The sequence below is a fragment of the Rissa tridactyla genome, chromosome 10, assembly GCF_028500815.1.
Source record: "Rissa tridactyla isolate bRisTri1 chromosome 10, bRisTri1.patW.cur.20221130, whole genome shotgun sequence".
In the NCBI taxonomy this organism is placed as follows: Eukaryota; Metazoa; Chordata; class Aves; order Charadriiformes; family Laridae; genus Rissa; species Rissa tridactyla.
In genome coordinates this window covers 10,495,210-10,517,554 of record NC_071475.1, presented here as the reverse complement: position 1 = coordinate 10,517,554, position 22,345 = coordinate 10,495,210, and the positions used below count along the sequence as shown (strand labels likewise).

At 45.8% G+C, this 22,345-nt stretch overlaps 1 protein-coding gene and 1 long non-coding RNA gene across 6 annotated transcripts in view; both read left to right on the top strand.

Moving 5' to 3' along the window:
* Positions 1-1,378: 1,378 nt before the first annotated feature.
* On the top strand, positions 1,379-5,209 carry LOC128915861 (uncharacterized). The gene is made up of 3 exons (XR_008468779.1): positions 1,379-1,661; positions 2,658-2,773; positions 4,980-5,209. It is a non-coding gene; the product is annotated as an uncharacterized LOC128915861 (long non-coding RNA).
* Positions 5,210-14,465: 9,256 nt separating this feature from the next.
* The window catches only part of TAFA4 (TAFA chemokine like family member 4), a 92,495-nt gene continuing 84,615 nt past the window's right edge, over positions 14,466-22,345 (top strand). For 3 of the 5 annotated variants that reach the window (XM_054216200.1, XM_054216204.1, XM_054216203.1), the window contains exon 1: positions 21,219-21,457. The gene's annotated coding sequence lies outside the window, so the exon portion shown is untranslated. Of the gene's footprint in view, positions 14,637-20,879; positions 20,988-21,218; positions 21,458-22,345 lie in introns of those variants that run through there. The other 2 variants (XM_054216201.1, XM_054216202.1) reach the window with 2 other exon arrangements.

Below are 22,345 nucleotides of genomic sequence, written 5' to 3'. Positions count from 1 at the left end.
CTCTTCACGATCCCTCCATCAATTCTCGTCATCCTTCTTGCATTTCAATTCCTCATCTCACAGCACGGGTGCAAAGCCTGCAGCTACTGGAGCTACTGACCTAGTCTGAATGGGAGCCGCTCCTCCTGTCTACGGACTGTGTCGGTCAACTTCAGTGAGGGATCTCTGCCTTATTTCAGCCCGAGCCAGCTGGTTCATAGCACAAACCTGCAGCTTCAACTCTTGGCCAGACACTCTTTTTTCCTGCAGGTAAGGGCTGTGGTGTAAGGGCTGGCTGTGTGAGCTGCTCCTCTGGTGTGGCAGTGCCTTGGAGCAGGTAGACGGGTCTTGGTTGTGGTTGGGGTAACCTTTCTAAAGGTTCTAGAAGAACCATAGAATCATCTAGGTTGGAAGGGACCTTTTAAGATCGAGTCCAACCATCAACCCAACACTGCCAAAACCACCACTAAACCGTGTCCCTCAGCATCACACCTACCCATCCTTTAAGTACTTCCAGGGATGGTGATTCAACAGCTTCCCTGGGCAGAAGAAACTGGAGCTGGAAGAAAACGACTGAGCCAGTCTTGGTGAGCCCAGGTCTGAACTTTTAGTAGCTTCTGTGTTGGTGGAACTGAGCAATTTACAGTGGGCAACTGATAAAAGCGTTTTGTGGAGGTGGGGAGGGAGATGCACAGAGGGAATGAGAGGGGTGAGGAGGAAGGAATGAGTAAGTGTAGAGGCTGCAGAGGGACAAAATGGACAGAGTCACTCCCAAGCCCGAGGCTCAGAAGACCTCTGTGAATGCAATTATAAATCCAGTGAAGTGTGTGGAAACCCCGTTGGGACAGAGCCAAGAATGAGGATAGCAAGAATGTTTCTGTCATAAACTGCACAGAGGGAGAAACCAAAGGACCTGAATCCCCTGAGTCTGAGCTGGGTGAGGACGGGGGCAGCATCCCCAGCCAGGTGGGGCTCGGGGAGAAGGGCCGGGGCTGGAAAACTGGGTGGTGACTTGGAAGTTGTGCTGCAGGGGGCAGGGGAGGTTGGCCGGGGGGATTTGCCACAGCTTGAGAGAGCTGACAGCACATTCTCCAATGTATTTTTTTATATGCTGCTGTCCTCTCTTAGAAAAGTGAAATACTTTTATAATATATAAATAGATATAATATATTATAATATATAAAAATAGATAAAATATAAAAATAATGTTAGTATATAAATAACATTTAAAAATATAATAAATAAAATAGATATACAAAATATAGTATAACTTCAGCTATTTCTGTTATTACCATTGTCTTTTGGATAAGGGCATAAAAGTCAAATAAAGAGCAGACTGTATCTCTTCCACTTATGTTTTCTTGGTTTTCCTTCCCCTTCCTATCTTCCCATTGGCAAATCAAAAAGGAGGAGAAGTAGCAAAAAAAAGAAAAATGGCACTATTGCTTAGCAGAAAAATACTTGAATTTGTTTTGAATGTGTATAACCTCTAAAGTGCGTTTTGCCTTGGATTTGGCAGGATTTCCAGGGAAGGCAGAGCGGCGTTACCGGCTGTCTTAGCGGAGAGCGGTAGGTGGCACTGGAGCCCTTTCCCACCTGCTCTTGGCCGTGCGGAGGGAATCTCCTGCCAGAGGCGGAGGCTCAGCTCGCCGAGGGCTGCAATAACCCAGCTGCTCCCGCAGGTGAGGATTTTGTTTTTCCCTCGTCCTGTTTGTAGAAGGAAATGCCTGGGAAAACTTAATCAAGGGACATTTTAGTTTTTCAGCCTAGAGTTCTTCGGATGCTGTAATATCAGAATATTTTTCTTCGGTTTTTCTTCAAGCAATTTAGTTGGTGATTGAAAAGAATTTTCAGTTAATCGTTTTGTAGCAAAATGCTCTTTCTCTTTTTTCTTCGGTAAAAACGTTTTGTGCCAAACCATCAATTTTTAGCAGTTAATGCAATTCCTGTTCTGCTGCAAAGTCTTGACTTTCATTTACGCAATACATTACTCAGTTGTGCAATATATTGTGCACCTTCCAGTACCTAATTACTTCTCCCACTTAGTTCACTTGAGGGGTGCGTGTGCATCTGCTGCATCTGACGTCATTGAAAATGTAGACCACTGACACTTAGAAAATAGTAAAAAAAAAAAAAAAAAAAAAAAGATGGAAAATGAATGGCAGTTTTTCTTTTGTTTAAAAAACCCAGTTACTGTGAGGGCATTTGTTTTTAAATAAAAATATTTGTGCTTTGCAGATTTTTCCCCTTTACCAAATTTATCCCACAGTTAGTCGTTAAAAATGGAATTGATTGACTTTTCTTTGCGGCTTTGAAAGCCTTCGAGCTGCCCTGGGGTGGGGTGCGATGTCCCACACTGCCCCAGTGCCTCGGTTAGAGCTGGTGGAGTTGATTTCTCTGCCTGATGTCTGACCTGCAGCTTTCAACATCTGAGCAAAATAAAAATAAGCTTTAAAAGTTAATCCAGGGTAGTAATTGTTTGAATTACTGAGGAAGAATGATGGAAAGCAGGTGAGTTTTGTAATACAATGGAAGTGTTGAAAGATGGCAGATGCTCTCCCTTTCCGTGACGCAGGAGCAACACATCCATCGTTAACTTTGGTGTTTGAATTGGGGCTCTTTGGAGTCCCTCTATGGGCACACGCGATGAAATCTGGAAACTCTCGTTTTCCTTTCAGTGGTGCCAGGGTGGGCAGACCCTGTGGGAAGAGGGAGGCCGCCATGGACAATGAAGGTCAAGAACTGACTGCCACGAGTTGGCATCTCTCCGCCGTCACCCACGGGCCTGCATCAGGTGAGGAACATGGGCAGACCCTGAACGCGCAAGGTAGTTTGTGTGCAGCTCGGGTGGAGGCTGCAGCAGGGGTTATCCCTGCTTGGCATTTGATTCTCGCACCTTGCAGATAATTAAAATCCTTGTTGGGGTCACATGTGAGGTGCAGGAACATGCCCTTGGGATGTGCAGGAGGCCCTGAGGGGCCGTGTCCGTGGTGGGGAGGGATGGTCGTGCTGCTCAGGGCTTTATGAGGGCCGCAGGTAAGAGGGTGTGAGCACAGCGGTGACAGCCCTTGGACATCATTCATTACCCCGTCAAGGACTTGTCCCGTCAGTCAGTGAAAAGCCGTGTGTGTCGAGCTGACAGCTCGGAATTGTTTCTTCACCAATTACCACGCCAAAGCCTGGATAGCGTAATGAAATATGCCTCCTACCTATCGCTTCGTCTTCGTCAAACTGACTGGGTGTTCTTAGTTTGTTATGACTGGGAGAACTTCAGTAGCGTCAGAAAAACAAGCAAGCTCGTCTCTGGTGTAAAAGGATCGAAGGCTTAAAGACAGGACGGCTGCTGTTAAATGTAGGTGCCTCAGTCCAGAAGAAAATGTGCATGGAAGAGCCCGCACGGACTGGCTGAGCCCCCAGCTCTGTCTTCATGTGGGACCCAGTGAGGGATGAGAATTGTAGGAACTTTTCTTTTGCTAGACGTCTTTATACTTAGTAAAGTATTCAGCCTTTCTTATAATTTATTCATTGTGGTCTAGCATAGTCTAAAATATCAGACCTTCCCTCTCTGTCCTTTTACATATGCATTCTTTGATGCCTCTTAATTCATTATTTAAGCAGCCTGCATTCTGCTTTACAAAACGCCCTCCTCCCCGGTAACTTAATGTTATCGGTTATTCTTGTATCTGCGTCAGCAGCTTTCCGGCAGGCCAGGGGCAGGGTGGGATGCTCCGGTCCCTCTGCCCTCGCTCCCTGGCGAAAGGAGCTGGGCAGCCGGAACTGGAGCGCCACAACTCCAGCAAAGCACTGGAGCGCTCAGGTGATGCTCAGCTGTGTGGTGCTTTGGAGCCCAGGAGCTCTTCTGAGTAGGAAGTGTCTTGGTGGCACTTTAGGGAACGGGGCACCGCGGCTCTCGGTACCCGGCCGGCCGGGGGAACCGCGCTCCTGCTGGGACCTCTAGTCCTGGCACAACGCGTCCTGCAGCAGCAGCTGCATTATCACCGCTGAAATGCGGGGGATTCCGCTTGGAGTACAAAGTATTCCTTGCCTTGTCATTAATTACAAAGTTGGATAACTGTCAACAGGAACCATTGCAGCTGAAAAATGCGTCTGTACATTTTGAAGTCTGAGCGATGCTTTGATTTGAATTCTTGCCAGCAATCCGTTTGCTCCCTGGGTGTCGTGTTTGAATTGGTGCCAAATGTGCCATTTCTGCCCCCCCCCAAGTTTTGTGTGTAATGTCTACATCTGGGAATGGTGAGTGAGGAAGGAGTCATGCTTATTTGTAGCACTACTTTTCCCCAACAAGGAAAACTGTGTACTTAGATCAATGCAGAATATTAAAACATTTCATTAAAAAAAAAAAAAAAGCTAAGTAAATCAAGAGGAGCACAGATACTCCAAACGTCCTTCTAGTGCCCTTGGTTGCAAAACTGCCCTGGATATTATCTATTCGATGTCTTTAACATTCCACCCAAAGAAAAACTTGGGAATATTTTACCTTGTGCTTCAAAGAAAACATTTCCCAAAGGTATGTAATAAATCAATCATTACTTAATAACCATAATGTTTTCCTTTCAAGTCAGGAACTCATGAGAAAGTCTAGGATTAAAAAACAAAATTGACAGCTTTCTGGTCATTTAATGTAAATTGTATTTTATTGATGAGATTTGAAAGCATTTAATATTAGCTAGGAGCAATGACATCAGCTGAGGATGCTGTTGTGACTTGGAGACAATAGTGGGAAGTACAAACCCCGTCTGCCTGGCAGCGGCTTGGGCTCAGCAGAAGGGACTTGGCTGAGGACATCTCAGACCCCACTGACTCGAGTCCTCAGCTACAATTTTTTGCCTTATGTTTTACGAACACTTAACAATTTTGCTTATTTTCAAGACTTTCTGGGATTTGTCTCCTCCTCATAAAACAATGTTTACTTGTTATCATATTTACTTTCTAACTACTCCAATATCGTATTTACACAATTGAAACTCTTCTGTTGGCAGATTACTTTTAACCGAGGAGTTTGTTAAAGTGTTTTTCACGAGGATGTGGGCATTGCAATGCTGTATCAGAGCGCTGCTGTACCAGAAAGGTTTCTCCTGAATGCAATAACACAGCGACTTGCTCATCAGACTTTGTGCGTGGGACGTTTAAATGAAGCAGGATAAATAGGAATGTGGCTGCGGACCCTGTGTAGATCCTTGTGCAAATCCTGCTGTGGGTGAAATCCTGCTGGACACCGATGTCTTGTAAAGTAAGTAGAGCACGTTCCTTGCGGCGTTGTTGTCCCCCAGTGTATCTTCCCGTTACTTTTTAAATTCCTGTCATTGAAGTTCTTTATTTAAGTCTTTTTTTCTTATTATTTTTTCCCTCTTTACTAAGAAGAGATGCTGAGTTTCTCTCCCTGGGGGCAGGTGTCAACTTACCCCCAGGATATTCTGTCAACTGTCTCCTCTTGGAGTTAACCAACCTGGACTGCTTTTTGGTAGGTGTGTTGTTTTTTTTTTTTTCTTTTTTTTGGAAGGGGGTACACTTTGGATTTTTGCCATCAGTCCGAGCTGGAGGGTGGGGGCTGGCACAGGCCACACTGAACTCTACAACTCGCCCCTCCTGGGACGTCAGCGGTGCTAAGATTGCGTGAAAGGAAGGGGCTGATGTCATTTTACATGGTGACATTTCTAGCAGCCACTCTCCCAGCCAGCACGTCACAGAAAAAAGTTTTGGCAGGGGTATTGAAGGGAGCTCAATTTCATTTTTTTTCTTTTTCTCTATTAAATATTATTGAAAGCAGCTTCCAATGAATTAAGAGACTAATGTCTACCGGGGAGCAGGGCTGCGTCGTGCTCTGAGTGTGTGTGTTTGTTTTTCTGTATTTTCATGCAGATTTCCCGAACCCCTGGAGTTTTTCTAGCTTCTCTCTAGTATTTGACATTTGTTCTTTGTGTGCTTTTCCAGCTCATTAATTTATAAAACATCAATGATGATGCAGGTCTTTGATCCCCTTAAAAATTAACCAGCTATGCCTGTCTCTTAACCGGTTCTTGAGCCACGGCCGTACTCCCTCTCTCCTGGATACTTCAGCTCATCAACAGACCCTCGCCACTGCCTTTGCCCAAGACCTTTCCAAAGATCACACGATTTATATGTAAGTTGCCCTTATTTTGCAGATTAACTTGCGGAAAGGTGCGGTTTTCCTCTGCAGAAATATATTGCACACCTAGGTGTGTGTAACGACCTCTCAAAATAATCAACTACTTTGTGGAAGGTAAAAAAAAAAAAAATCGTGGCTGGGAAATGGATTTGTCTCGAGCATTTCTCACTCAAAAAAGGGCGACGCCTGATGATAATGAGAAGGGGTCTCCGTGCTAGCGGCTCAGTTGCTCTCTCCTTGCAGAGCTTTTGGGTGAAGCCATTTGGCCCTGGAAATCTGCACTTTCCTCTGCGCTGCTGGCACCTCTCCTCTGCCAGAAACGCCTGGGCATCCCCGATGCCCAATCCAAGACTTGAATATCCTCATTTACAGGACTGCTTGATTCCTGTCCACGTTCCCAATTTTTTTTTTTTCTTTTTAGTGTGATCTCTTCCTATGGGAGGTAAATTATGTCAGTGTAATATACTGCAGCCCCTAAAGCCTAATGGTCCGGGCAGAGCTTATTGCTAAACTTTGGTCCCCAGGAGATGGGAACTTCCAAAAGCTGACTCCGAGTTGCTAAGAAACAGCTTGTCACTCTGGCAGGGCTGTCATCAGTTGCATACAAGTAATTAGGAGTTACTACTGCTTTATTATTAACTGTTTGTTGATTTTTCAAAAATGATTTTCCTCTCTGTCCCTGGAGCCCCCCGTACAACGCATCTGGTGCATCTGCATCAATTATGTGTTGTCTGTGTGATTTTTTTTCTTCCCTTGGAAACTTGGTTTCCAGAGGCTCTTTCTGGTGCTCTAGCCATGACCTGACCCTCCTTTGCTGAATAATTCCTACCGAGACAACACAGTTTCCCTGCTGTGTTTTCCACGCTACCGTGTTTCAGCAAGGCAAATAAATCAGGCTGTCTCCCATCACCAGGCAGCCTTGTTTGCTCAATTTTGCCATTCCATTTCTTGCTTTATTGAATAAGCATGTATTTATGTACCTCGTGTCCTTTTTCTGCCTGCACGTTTTTATTGAACTTCTCTGTCGGCCGCATGGTTGGGTCTTCCTGACAGGGGTTTGGATCTTAAAATGCTATTTCTTCTGACCAGCTGTCACTTCTGTCCTAACCTTGTCCCATGAGATCTCTGTGCATCACTTACGTGTCTAGCTCTGCCTGCCTGATCTAAGTGCCCCCTCACCTTCTCCTCAGCTTTTAGTTTTAACACCTAAATCTCGCTGGTCTTCCACCCCCTTCTCTTTAGTTAAGGTGACCCTCTGCTTTTTTGGCACTCTCCAAAAACCAGCAGCGACGCAAAATGATACCTCCACAGCTTTGTGCTTGAACTGCTCTTTGTGCCGGTCCCTCATGCAGGCAGTGCCGAGCCTGTGTCCACAGGGAGGGGGGGGGACCATCAGGGAGGACACTACTGCACCGCCCCGGGCTTAGATCTTTTCCCCAGTAACAGAAAGACAGTCTCCAGGCACAGACCTATGGGTTTGTTTTGACACGTGTCAGTCTGCAATAGAGCCGTAGAGTGAACTGCCAACGGTCCTTGGCTGGGCGGGTGGAGGGAGCCTCGTGCTCCGCTTTGCTGGAGCAAAAGCCCCTTTATAGCCCCTTCCAGTACCTAAAGGGGCTACAGGAAAGATGGGGAGGGACTCTTCACTGGGGAGTGTAGTGATAGGACAGGGGGTAATGGTTTTAAACAGGAAGAGGGTAATTTAGATTAGGTATTAGGAAGAAATTCTTTACTGTGAGGGTGGTGAGGCACTGGAACAGGTTGGCCAGGGAGGTTGTGGATGCCCCATCCTTGGAGGGGTTCAAGGCCCGGCTGGACGGGGCTTTGAGCAACTTGGTCTAGTGGGAGGTGTCACCCCCGATGGCAGGGTCTTGGAACTAGATGGTCTTTAAGGTCCCTTCCAACCCAAACCATTCTGTGATCCTATGATAAACACCCAGTGGCAGCGTGGGGGAAGATGTGCGAGTGTTACCCCCGCAGTGGGGATCTGCTCTCGGCTGATGTTATCCCCCACATAACGAGTTCAAATTTTAGGACTGGAGGGGAAGATTTTTCTGTGGATTCACGGGTTTGGGAAAATGCCACTTGGTGGGATTTCCCCCCTCCATCCCAACTCCCGATGTCTCTCGGGAGAGGACTATGGAGCTTTTGGGGATGTAGGAAAGCAGAAAACCTTTTCCCTAATGGCTCGTATTGCTGCTTAGTGGCCACCTGCCAAATTTGATGTCGGGAGATGCCGAGATCTGTAGGGCTGAAAGTTGGCGTATAATGAAGGAACGTCAGGATGCGAATGAGGTTTCTTGTCCTTGCACAGCTGAATGCGTGGATGTTATTTATAGCTGCTCACTTGCACCATAAGCACCTGTAGAGACTTTATTCTTCAGCCTCTCAGTGGAATCACAAATGACAGAAAGAGCTGAAGATGTAATGACCCTTGAGGTAGGAGAAATTATTTACCAAACCATAGATAAGGCGACTGTTATCTCCTGTACTGTGTTTAGGGCACCCAATCTATTGCAGATGTTACCATAGTCACGCTGTTTAATTTAAAATTGTCCGCATTCCTTATGTCTCAAATACTTTTCTTGGGAAACTAAATCCTTTCATAACCTAAATGCAGCAGAGGAGATGAAAACGGCTGGTTCGTGGATGGATATGGCCATTCCAAGGGAGCTTTATGTAATTGTTTTTTAAATAGAAATGCTTGCTCTGTTTTTTTGGGTCTGGTTCATCCTGGTTTTGTTGTTTGCCATATGTTTTCTGACATATGCTCCTTGTCTAGCAATAAAAAGCTACCAAGACTAAGAAGCCTTCGTTAATTTGTAGCAGGCATAGCAAGAGCTCTTCTCATTTTACTGACTTTGCAAACTCGGTGGCAAATATAATATAATAGAGGGATTATATAAAGGAGTTCTTACCAGTGGTTTCCTGGAATAATTTTCTTTGTGCATGGGTCAAAAGGATAAGGATTAACAATACTATTAGGTATTGGAGACAGTAGCGCCATCTGTTTAGCTTTTAAAATTTGTCTCTTAAAAGAGCAGGTGATTCTGGAGTGGGGCGACCTGGCACTCTCTTGAATGGAACGTGGTCTCTACTCCCCAAAACCTCATTCACTGCAGACAAATCTCTCGCCACCAAACACCCAAGAGGTCTGTCTCCTCAAATCGGACAAGGATCCCAGCTTTGTCTATGTATGAGGAAACTGATTTATACTTGCAAGACATTATACGATTGGTCACCTTTTTTATATTTGCATTCAACTGCAATGCCGGGCAGCGAGCTGTGTATGTCTGTCCAATGTGAGCTTTATTTATCCCTCACCAATCACATGTGAACCCTAATTTTAGTTTTCCTTCTTCTGAGACAAGGTTTTGGAGGCACTTAAAGGATGTCGGACACATACAGCCGCAGACAGCCCTGGGGATGAATTTCACCCACAGCTTTGTCAGTCCTCTGGCAAGACCCACGGTAAAGAAGAGGGACCATTTACCCGCAGATCCCGAGCTGTTCTTCCTGCGACTGGCACTGCTGCGCAAATCGGGGCGTTTTCTATAAAACGCTACTGCACAGTGGTAATCAGTCCCAGGCTAATGGAGTGGCAATCAAAGCTGTCAAGGAAAATGATCTACATGCAATGGCTTGATTATATTTGTCCTGAGATACTTCTATGCTAAAGGATTTTCAAGTTTTAATCAGTCTGCATTAACTGTGGTGCTCTTCCAGTTGATCATGGAAAGAAAGCAACTGTTGATTGTACTAAAAGCATTAAGTGACCTTTGCTAATTAAAAGATAATGTCAGTGCAACTAAGTGGAGTGCCTGGGTCTTCAGCCTTTTAGATAGACATTAAATGAAAATCAAAGAGTTTGTAGGAAATAAATGTGGTAAAGGTAAGAGACTTGTTTGTGGAAATAGCAGGTCATGTTTCAGTAAAAGATGTTTAATTCATTAATGGTACCTAATATGCCATATAACCTGCAATTTGTTGAAAAAGAACAAGCTGCCTCCCCAGTTGTGAGACATCTTCACTTACTCTATCTTGACTGGAGCCTTTCGCTTGGGAAAGCCTATGATATAGTGAGTCCAGTGTGTCTCTGTTGTCCATAAATAAACTAAACGCGTTTTCTCACAAATGCGTGTCACCTTTTAAATGACCCAGACGTTCAGTGTTAAGTTCTGTGTTCAGGAATAATGTAGTCAGTGTCTACAAATGCAGTCTTACTTGCCTTTTTTCATTAATCTCCGTGTCTGGGAGAGAAAACAAAACAGGTGGAATAACTATGTGCAAGCACATCCCTTATTCCTTGGAGACTGTAAATGGTAAACAGCCTCTTCAGCTTTCTACATTAATATAGATGCAGAATGAAACCCCTTTGGACAGAGAAGCAACGGCACAAATTCTGTATGGAATTGCCTGAAGGTGCTGCCTACCATTGTCCTCCAAGGAGCCACGGTGGCCAGAGAGCTCTTGGAGGAGATGCCAAAGCAGTTGGTAAAAGTTTGGTATCATTTTTCAGGTTCGTGCCTCACTCTTTGACTCCTTTCTCTGTGAGAAGAAACAGAAGAACAGTTAAAATAATTTTTTTTCATGTGGAAGAAGTTAAATCACATGTGGGAATAGAGAGAGGAATGTAATGGTTCAAACTCTAGTGCTCAAGAATGAGCTTGGCTCCACGCGTAAAGCAGAGGCTTCACGGGGAGGAGAGGGAAGGTCTCTGCTTCTCTTCAGATTAGAAGAAATGTTCTTGAAACCGAAGGTAATCTCTTCCCAGGCAGTTTGTAACTGAGCTTTACAGCTGCCAAACTGTATTTGGTCACATTCAGCATCTCCAGCTGAGGAGGCTGCAGGGTGAGGAGCAGCCATGTCACCGGGGTGTGAATGCATCCAAGCCAGCCCTGGCCTCGGTCTCTGTCAGAGGCTTTATCCAAAGTGTCTTTCCAGGCAGAAAATGCTCGTTCAGCCACCGTCCTGAAAGCTACAGGGCGAGGTGGGCTGAGTCTGCCTGGTGCTGCTGATCTTTTGGCCAGGAAACCTGTGCTGGGATGAGCTGGTGAGCTACAGACCCAGCTATTACCACTCCGTGCCTTGCATGCCATCACACTGTGGGTAAGAGATCCCCTTTGCCGGCACGTGGCCCCTCCTGCCCTCGGTGACAGGCGCGCGGGGCCAGCTGGCTGTGGGAACAGCACCTCGTGCACGGCCATATGATACTCACCTCGGATGAGGCAGCTCGGTAATTGCCTCTGACAAACGCAGCCTGGGCCCATCGGTGCCGCCTACGTCAGGCTACCGAGAACAGGACCTACGTGCAGTTCTCCGCTCGGTCAGGCTGGAGAAAGTCGGAGGCACGGACTGGTTTTGGGGTGCAGGGGGGAGAGCAGCAGCACCGGCACCGTGCCCGGCACCCGGCCTGCGCGCACAGGGGGCTGGTGGCTTCCGAGCAGTGTTTCGGGGCGGGGGGTATCCTCTTGGTCAAAGAGACTAACATGATGAGGGGGAGGTTTTTCAAACAGAAAATAGGGATATTTCTCAGTGCCACCTATCCTTCTTACAAAAAATATCATCCATCTGAAGGGAAATCTAAAAGGGGGGTTTTGACACAAATATTCCCTTTATAGAAGCCTTTTTTTACCCTCCCAGCCTTCTTGGCAGGTGAAATTTACATCTAGTTATGGGAAGCCCTGAGAATTTCACTTTGGGAAAAAAAAATAAAAAAATACCCTTTCTGTTTACCCTGAGCACTGAATTTCATGGAATCCACCCCTTTGTTGTACTGTGGTCAGAGGCCACTGCGGATGGGCAGTTCTCTAGTCTCAGCAGTGCCCGATGCCTCACTTCTCTCTTTGATGTTTTACAATAAGCTCTTATTATCAGTGGTTTGGTTTTTTTTTTAAGACCAACATGTATACCTGAAGATATTTTAAAGAAGCTATTTAAAAGGTTGTAAAAAATAAAATAAATACTTGGCATCAAGATTCTTGGAGTGCATGATGAATATTTTAATAGTTAAAAATGTAGCCAGAGAGAAATGAAATGATTTAGTGCTCTAAATAAATCTCTTTGTGGGTTTTAATGTGCAAAAATGGACAACAATGGCTTTAAAACCTCTCCACAAATACATCTGTGCCCTGATAGACTTTGTATATGTTATATCCGTAGCCAGTAATGGTCTGTTCTATCTTTTTAGATGCCGAGGGGAAGGTATTACACCAGTTTTTCTCCTCTAGGACTTTGCGTAATAACCTTTAGGTTCTGAGCAGAGAGTGTAGACCTTTGGGAAGATGGTCATGGTCGTAAAGCTCATCCTCAGCACCTTTGTTCTCAGAGGTTTTGTATCCTGTGTTGGAAAGTGGAAACCAGAGAGAGGAAAATTTTGGGGAGGCTGGAAGGGGAAGGGAGAGCTGGGAGAGGAACGTTCCCGTACAGAGTGGCTCAGGCAGCAAAACATTTTGGGTATCTCTGTGCTCGCACGACTTCTAATTGTCTTGTGACTGTAATAAGTTTCAGCCCAAAATAGAAAATATTTGGTTGTGTCGCTGCTTAACATTTCAAATTCTCTGTCTCACGCGCACGTCCCCCTGTAAGTGGAAAAAAGAAGCTTTTTGTAATATCAGCTATGACAGAGGTGGAGCACTGCTTGAGATGTCATTCGTGTGACTGATCAACGTGCTAGCTAAGAAAGCCTTTAATTTTTTATTTTTTTTAATTAACCAAATGTATTAGTGGCCATGAAACGTGCATCTCTGAGTTCCATTTCTGTAAAATACTCTTTCACCTGAGCACGAGTCCTTCAGTCCTGCTGCAAGGCTGCCTTTCTGGCAAATCATCCTGCTAATTGAGTCTTCTATATTTTCTTCCTTGCTTCTATAGTAATTCCTGTTGCTAAATGTAGCGAATGCAGTTGCTAAAATGACGGTGCCAGTGTAACTTATTAAAATTACATAGAGTAATAAAAATGTGTTGTGTATAAAAAGATACAGAACAAGGCAGTAAGACACAATCTTTTAAGTTACTTCAGAAAATTCTCTAGTATCTATAACATGGGCAAGCTATATATTAAATAGAGTTGGGTTTTGTCTTTGCATGTTCTCTAAAGCAAAACGTTCTGATGCCATACTTTTTACGCTTCCAGCTTTCCTTGAAAAAAATGAGACGGTGAGAGATCTGCTCACAGGTTTTTGATAATTTTGGAAAGCATCTTGGGTTGGATGCTTAAAAACATAGTGTCCGCAATCATAAGTCACTTCTGAAAATGTATGTGGGATGTTTGTAACAAGGAGCACTGAAAAGATTAAATTGTATGAAGTCCACTCTGTATCTAATCTATAAATTCATTAATTTAGCGCATAATGTCCGTTTCCTTTTTTTGTTAAAACAGTAAAGTAATTGAGAATCAATGCAATAAATAGAGCTTTTGTCACCTGCTGGCCCCTCGACCTCATAGTAATAAAAATAAACAGTTTGAGTTTTTTCTTTCTTGTAGCAGGCACTCAGAGGCTGGATATGGGAAGTGTTATGGGAAGTTGGAAGAGGCACTAAACAGCACAGATGTAAGGTCGGTGTTACACAAAAAAAAGAGTTCAGTGCATAATCTGAGCCCTTGATGGAGAAGATATGGTGAAATGTTGACTTTAATTGCCATGGGACATAGATTAGCAGATGGTCCCATGGATAGACTGCTCTCCATGTCTATAAATAACATAAGTTAATTTATGCAAGATCTTTCTTTTCTTTTATAGCTATCTCCCAACGTGTCAATATCTTTCTGGCAAGGAAGTACCCAGCACTGGAGCTAGAATATAGGTCCTGTCTAAAGCCCTGGCATCATGTGATTATGTTACAGCAAAAAAGCATCTGATCAAGTAACTCATGATTGAAAAGACAGGCTGTGACAGCCTGAGCTGAATGCACCTTCATTTCAAAAATAACTATTGGGTATCTGTAAGTCAGCTGGAATAATAGCTCTGAGAAGTGGGGAAGGCAGCACGGCTCCAAACGGGGTCAGGGATCTTCGCGCGGTTTCCCATCTCGGACTGGCTGAACGGCATTTCGCTTTGCAGATCTCATCTGCCTTCAGCTGCCACCTCCCCACCGCTGGATGAATTTCTCTGCTTGCAGATAAACCTCATTGCCACAACCTATTGCTTATAGCTGCTCTTTCCAGCTGGTCCTGCACAGCTTTGCTTGGTCGCATCCTTCCTCTCCCACTGCCAGTGTGCTCAGGTTTTGGGACTGGTCCCTGAAGCTGCTGTGCTGGGAGATGTTTGCCCAGTTTAGGGCAACCATGTTAACCTAACGCTGTTGGGGTCCTGCTGCTCCTGTCCAGCAGCTCGATGTTCAGTGGGACCAGCGCCTGCTTTCTGCCATCTCACGGGTCTGGACCTTGAGTTGCACTGTGGGACCAGCCACGACTGGAAGAGGTGAGTGGTCCTGCTGTAGCTGGTGGAAAAGCTCACGTCTCCGAGTACCCTCCATCGCTCAGGCCGAACAGCAAAAGCACTCGCAGGTAAGTGGCCGAAGGGCTTTGGATTGGTAGCAGGTACAGGAGATGCTGCTCCCCTAAAAAGGCACCTGCCATCTCCCGCACGGGTTGGTGGTGCAGCCCCTGCTCCTGCCCGTGCAGCAGCCGCCAGCCTCCCGTCTCCAGCCCTCTGGATCCTGAGTTTTGCCTCCCTGTCACGTAAAGCCCAGGTGTTACACCTGCCTCTCAGCTCCTTATCACAGGAACTCATTTTCCTCGTTACTCGGCTTTCCCAGGCCTCCCATTCAGAATCTCTCTGTCAATAGTTCCTGTAAGGGAAACCTCACTTTTTGGTTCATAGCTTTGTCTTCTCTGTCATTCAGGAAACCTCACGTTGGCAGGCTTGGCTGCAACTGTTACCTAGCAATCGGGTACCAGATTCCCACCAATATTTATACCTTGTGTTTTTGTGCCTCGTCCAAAGAACTCTTAGAAAGCCCCACTTTTAAGCAAATACATCCATTTTTGTGCAACACTTAGCATTATAAATCAGCTGAGTCCAAGCAATCTTTATGTCCAGTTCTCCCTTGCTATTACCTCGAATTAAAAAGGTACTAATAAATAAGAAATAAGCAAAGAATTTGCTAAGCTGCATGTGTAAGTACAGGGAACATTTTAAGAAAGAGCAATTTCTTTCCCCAGCAGTAGCACAGGACTACGCAGCAGGAAGGCTGAGCCATCCCTTTGCTCACCCCCTGGACAGGTAAATGAAAATGTAACAGGGGACCTGCCGAGTGACTGGCTTTGTGCCATCTCAAGCCCGATGCCCATCAAAATCAGCCACCAGAAACAGGCGTTGGAGGATCAAGGTCCAGATTCTGCTCCACGATAAATCTAACCCCGCTTTGGTTCAGTGGGGATATTCTAGATTTACCTACATGTAATTTAGAGCAGATTTTGGACCCCGCTCGTGAGCATTATGCCTTTCCCTACCGGAAGGAAGATTGTTTCTGACCTTACTTAAACTAAGCAGCTTTAATCGTTGAGTATGGAAACACCAAGACTGGGCTGGGGGCTGGGGACGCAGACATGGGAATCCTATAATCTTTGGTTAAGTTGTAATGAAATTGTCCAGGATGAGAGGGAAACAGATGGAATCTGATTAATTTCTCACAAGTGTAGACCTCAGCATCCGATGGAACATATGTGGCGAGCAAATGTCACTCATGCCTCCAAAGTGCAGAGAATATCACTATTGTCAGGATATATTCATTGGCATATTGGCTGCTGAACTCCCAGGGGTATAAGGATGCTGTGCATTACATTTAGTCCTGAATTAAATATTCAGAGGCAGAGATACCTAACCCTTTCCTGTACGCCTCACTGGTTATTGCAGTTGAACTTAATGAATTGAAAGAGGGAGGGGAAGGGAGATTTTCCTCCTCCTTTGTAAATCGTTATTTACTGTGGAAGGAATATCAAGACGGCTTGATATTTCTGCTTTACAGAGTTCAGTCGACTAGCAATACAGCCCGAGTTAGGCAAAATAATGCATCTTTGAGCTGTAAATGAGCAACTACGCTACTTTGATCTCATACTGATAGAAATCAGAGCCCAGCTCTGTGTTTGCGGAGTTGTTCTGGGTTTTGTCACGTCTAAAATCTATTTCATGTAATTGCATATTTTAAAAAAATGAAGTTCATTCATTGATTGCCACTATATTGTTTAAGGCAGGTAAGATAAGAGGCCAGAGCCACTTGCTTTTGTCTCCTTGTAGTCTTAGGAAGGGGAAGAAGCTCTGCATGTGAGTAAAGTGAGGCCCCATCTGCGCCGAGGAAAGAGATTCATTACAGCTGACTTGTCCTGTTAGAATTACTGCCCCAGACTGTTTCTCGGGAAAGGATGTCACTAAGATATCTATTAGAGTATTTCATCACCAAACTTGGGAAATGAATTTTGAGCAGTGGGGGGTCCCGTGTAGCTCAGGCTCTGCCCCTAGATAACGCTCCCCCCTTTCAGTCAATCCCTTGGCAAAACCAAGCAACGTGTACATTAATGTCTTCTCTTTAAAAATTAATTCCTTGTTAGAAAAATGGGAAAAAAATAGGTATTTGCCTCTCTGCTTCACTGTGTGTTGAAATTATATCTGTCTTAACTGGTGCATTCCCCTGTCCCCCTTTGGCAAACACCTCTCTGGTTCACGTTACGGGCTGGTTTGTTTGGCTTAATGATCTCCTTTTTAACAAGGGAATGTACATCTTTGGGGGAAGCTGAATCGCCTCAAAATTATTTCTGATTGAGGCAAATGGAGCTGATAGGGCTGGGCAAAGTTGGAGACATCCACGTTTGCCACTGTCATAGACTGTCTAAAGTGTGCCCGCTCGCTCTTTCTAACGCAGCGGTTTTTGTTCTAAATTGAAGCTGCAGCAAATCTCGGTAATAGCTGGGACTATACTAAACGGCACCCATCTTCTAAAGTCATGACCTTCATTTTAATTAAGACCGTTAGTGTTGGAAAACTTGACCTGAGATTCTTGTTTCCCTTTTCTACCGTTTAACATTGCGACCTGTGTTGGCCTACAGGCTCCTCTCGGCTTGTGAAGCACCGCAGTACTTGTTTGACTTCTGCGCTCATTAGAGACAACTAGTAGTCTCTATGCTTAAACCTTTAAAAATTCTAATAAGACAATCAGAGTCTCATTCCTCAGGAAGATGACCGAGTGTTGGTTTTGCTGAAATTCCCGAATTTTTGTTGACATTGGTTGTTTTCAATAGCTTTCACCTGTTGTTGCCTTAATTATGTGCCAGACGGGAGGGAACAACTTGTGCATCTGCAAAATTTTTGAAGAGCAGAGCTATCCCTTGTCGGTTGGAAACTTCTTTTCACTTTTTCTGCTTTCGACGTGGTTCCTGACAATGCATCACTTGGAGTTTCCTCCATGAATCTGTTATCAGTGCTAATGGGTCTAGGTTTGATCGTTGCTTGTGGCATCAAGACTGCACAAGGCAAAAATCACGTAAGTCCTCCACTGATCTCCAAAATCACTGGACAAGGTCAGATTGGCTCTTTTTTCCCTTGTTTTATCACCTGGCACTGGAATTTCCTTGAAATGTGCAGTCCCCCCTTTGGCATCCCGGAGACTAGAAGCTGCGCTGGGACTCCTTGGCCCATAAAAGTGGTGACATTGCAAAGCTACAGCGGGACTTTTTTTGACCCAGTTTGTGTTGCGTGAAAACCTCAGAGGCTCATGATGCCATCCCAGCTAAACACATGGTTTGCTGAATGAACCTACCTGCTGCTTTGCTTGGCACAGGGTTTTGTGGATAACCAGGAAAGCCTGAAACCGCAAGAAGAGGTGAAGTCAAGGAGAGAGGGGGAAGATGGATTTATAGGCAAGCTAAGATGGTGGGTGTGGACATCTGTATTAATTAATTGTAAAGCTAGAGAGAAAACGAATATACAACCAATACAGAAATAGCTTGTGGCTAAAAATAGTTCCCTAAATCAGTTTAACTGAGATAAACTCAGTCAAGTGAAGCCATTTCCAAGGTGCGGCATGATGAGAGAGGGACCTGAGTGCGCGGTGCCTTTGTCTCCTCAGCCGAAGCATCACACATGAAAGTCCCAGTTGCTGCTTCCTGTGTACAGAGGACCAGTACAGATATTAAATTGGGGCATAATGATGAATGAAACTGTGGGATGTGTCTTGATTATCCCAGGTTTCTAATGTATAATTGAATTATTTTGGTAAGTATATTTCAAGCCCTTTGATTTCTGGCCTCTGTTTTTAATTACTCAGCCCCCTCTTGCCCTTGCGCATTATTATGCTGTTCATTAGCATTCAGTGAGACTACAGAAGTTTGACTTCTGAATAAAGTAGCGTACAAAAGAGAAGGGATGCTTTTTATCTTACCACTTAATAATTTAAATGGAACTCTTTTCTTTAATCAATGTTTAATAGTACAATAGTTGTTTATTTAAACTGCGCATTGCCTAATTTTGCAAACAAAAAAGAGAGGAAGGATAAACACGTTTAGAAATGATGAGCTTTGTAACCATTGTAATCTTCAAAGGATTTAAAATATCTACAGCACTTATAATGTCAGTTCATCTCAACAAGACAGTAACACGGGCCTTGAATGTATCTGTATCTTTTAGGCAGCGCTAAGTAGTACAAGCCTGTTTTTTATTTGAGGGAAGCAGAAAACCTTGCTAATTGCAAAACTGAAAGCTACTCAGCAGCGTTAATATTGTTGGCATGACCGCCAGCTGTGACGATTAGGATGTGTGACAGAGGGAGAGATAATTTGATCACAGGCCTCGGGACTAGAAGCTCCTGCGTCCTGTTCCTTCCCAGTACACCTACAAAGGCAAGGAAAATACAGAGAGGGATTTGGGTCAGCCCCACAACGCCCACACTTTGTGGGGGGGTCCTGCAGGGCGCAGCGGATGCCAGAAGGACACATGTAACACCAGGTTGCGGGAGGGGCTGGGAGCTCAGACCCGGGCATTAACATGTCAAAGGCAACAGCTTTATGGGGGGTTAGTAATCAGGGGTGGATACACTGCAGGTGTGATGCTTGTTCTGCATCATCCGCAAAATGTGGCTTTGGACTGGGACTTGGTCACTGTGAGGCAGCAAGTCAGAGCCTGAGCCATGGCAAGGTCAGGGGGATCCGCAGGACCCAACATAAAAGAGATGGACTAAAGCATCTGTCCCTCTGCTTGGCTTCCTGTAAAACAGGAATCGATCAGGGATATCTTGAGGATTTAGAGATATCTGGAGACCGCTTTGGAGGCATTAAAACTAGTGCGCATAATATCTGCATTTCAAAGTACTCTTTGGACATTACTTAATTCATTTTGACAGCAACCCCGTGCAAGAAATGTGGCTGCCTCCATTGTCTGGATGGGAAAACTGAGTCTAAGAGACGGGCCTGAGACAGGGGTGGTTGGGGAGGGAAATGTGGGTGCGGGATAGCAGCAGGTCAGGGGGAGCAGTGAGCTCCTGTCTCCCACGGCTCAGCAGCCTGGTTGTAGGAGCACCCATGGCAGGTAAACTGCTCCGTCCGCACATACCAGGGGGGTGTTGAGCCTGCGTAATCCCTGTCTGATGTCCTGACCAGCCTGCTTTCAACAGATTGTTCCCCAGGCAGCAAGACCAGACCTTTTTCCTGCTGATCTATGTCTCCTGTCCTCTAAATCTTTCCCTTTCCCCAGTACATCCAATTCTCTCCCTTTTCCCCAGATCTACTTCTCACAAGCCTTTTTGCAAGCTTGGAGCTCCTTCCCTTCTCTACCCATTCTCCGTCACCTTTTCTAGGCTTGCTAGAGGACCGGAGGGGGGTTAATTGTCAGGAGCACTGGGCAAGAAGGTGGTAGCTCCACATGTAAGAAATGAGATGGAGAAATGTGATCTGATACTTGTCCCCTCCTGTTTTGACTGTATTGTAGCTCCTGTTGATTAAAAGAGCACAGATGAGTCATGCTAACGTGAAATGAGGGAGAGCTAAGGCTGGGGGTTTGGATCCTTTCTTTCAGGCTAAATGAATTTATCCAAGATGTGAGAGTCTGTTACTGTATTATTAATTTACAATGAACTGTGATATAAAAGCTACAGAGATTTTTACTGGTTTTCACACGTACACTAGAAAAGTTGCACACGGACAACTTGAAAGGCAATATGCAGTTCCAAATCAGTAGCTGAAGAGTGATTTCCTGTGAGAAAAGCAGCCTGCCCCATTCCACAAAGGTGTATTTTCAGTGGTTCTTCCAATTTAAGGAAGGTTTGTCTGTGATGGTGATGATTTGTTTCAGTACATCATTTAGGGAATATAGCCAAGATCAGCCTCCCGTTGCACTGAGCTCCATGGTCACTTACGGTGAGACACTGCCCCCTCTCATGGAAATGGGACTAATATTTATAGGTATTTAAATGCCTAACTCCCACTGAAGCATATATTTGGACAGCACTACTTAAACAAGCACCAGAGCTATAGAAGAAACTGAGGGTATGAAGTGAGTTGATAAAGGTTGTACAGAAACTCTGTGTCAGAGTGAGAACCAGGATCCGTTTCCCAGTGGCTGCTCAAAAGCCTGTCGAAGTGACCCCGGCTTTGTAGTCTGTGAAACACCATCTTTCACTTTTTCCATTTAAACTGAATTTTTGAAGGGGGTAATTTATTGATAGCCCGTAGGACTGCGGTGTGCAGGGCAGCAGTGATCAGACACGCGATAAGAGGCTTGGGGAGGTCGTAGCCCTGACCCTCTGCACCCTTCTCGAGTTGCGGTTGTCTCCAAAAAGATGCTGCGAACTCTGTCCCGGCTGCGAGCTGAAGAAACATCTCCTTTCTCTTCCCTCGGCTGAGCAGCGACCGCTTGGATGCTAAAATAAGGTGAGGGCTCAGCTAAAAGCCCGGGCGGAGCAGGGCGTGCGGCTCTGCCTCCGGAAGGCAGCGCGATCGTCCCCTGCTGCATCCTGGCTGCCCGGAGCCGAGGGAGGAGAGGGCACTTTGCCCAAACAGTTTTAGCTCCTGCACTTAACGTGCGCGGTGGAGTCGTGTCCTGGGGGGGCGGGGGGAGGGAGGGTGAAGGGAGGAAGCAGGGAGTGGGAGAGAAAGAAAAGCCGTAACACTGTGCGTGTGCTTCCTCCCCCGTCTCTGAGGAGGAGGAGGAGCGGGAGGGGGAAGCTCCGAAGCCACTTCGGGCGACGTGCGGGAGGTTGTGCGGAGCATCCTCCTCGCAGCTTGAAAGCCGGGTGCGCTCCCCGCTCTGCCGTGGGTGATTTCCCCCCCTTCCCGACACGTCTGTTCCTGCCTCCCTCCCTCTTCAGCGCAGCATCTCCTCGGGCGCAGGCGGCGGCCAGGTAAGAGGTACCCGGGGAGCAGAGCTGGGGCCGGGCGGTGCGGGGTCGGGCTGCCGAGCTGGGGGGAGGCTGCCGAGCCGGGGGTCCCCTCCGGCTGCCCGGGCCGGTGCTGGGCTCTACGCGTCCCGGGCGGGCTGGAGGGGGGCGATCCGCGCTGGGGCTGGCGGGGAAGCAGCTGCGCTGGGAGAAGCAGGGCTTAATCTGCGCGGTAACTCGTATTTAGGAGAGCAATTATCGGGAGCGCGGTGGATAATAGTGACTCATGTGTTCCCGAAGTGGCCATCTGGGTCTGGCAGGTTGCCCCAGCTGGGCAGCGGGCTTCTCTCGGCATCAGGCAGACCCCCTGACCGGCAAGGGGCTGGGGTATTTGGGCTTTTAAGTAGGTCTGTAGGGAATCCTGCGGGCTGGGCGAGCTCTGGCGCTGTGAGGTGCCTGCCCGAGTGGCAGTCCCGAGCACTTCAAGTATTTGCGTTGTAGTTAAATATATCTGTGTACCAGTCTCTGTGCATGCAACTCATTTACTGCTGTAGCTACTCTAGTGATAAGGATGTCACAAGCAAACAGACAAGCTTGCTTTGTAGCTATCTTTGTAGCTATCGCTCTTACCTTTTTTTTTTTTTTTCCTTTTTGAAAAGTATTTACTTTTGGCTACTGATTTTATAGCTGCTGAAATACTTTTTTTTCCCAGATCAGTTGGTTTCTCACCCCTGGCACTTTTACCTTTTTGAGTGGGAGATCTTGAAGCTTTCCTTTTTTTAAAACAGAACTATAACAATACACATTCCTTTCAGTGAGGTATATTTGTCTTCTGACCCCGCCAACTTCACTTTGACAAAAACAAAAAGCTGGAAATAATCACTTAAGAGATCTGACTTTCCCTGTTTCAAC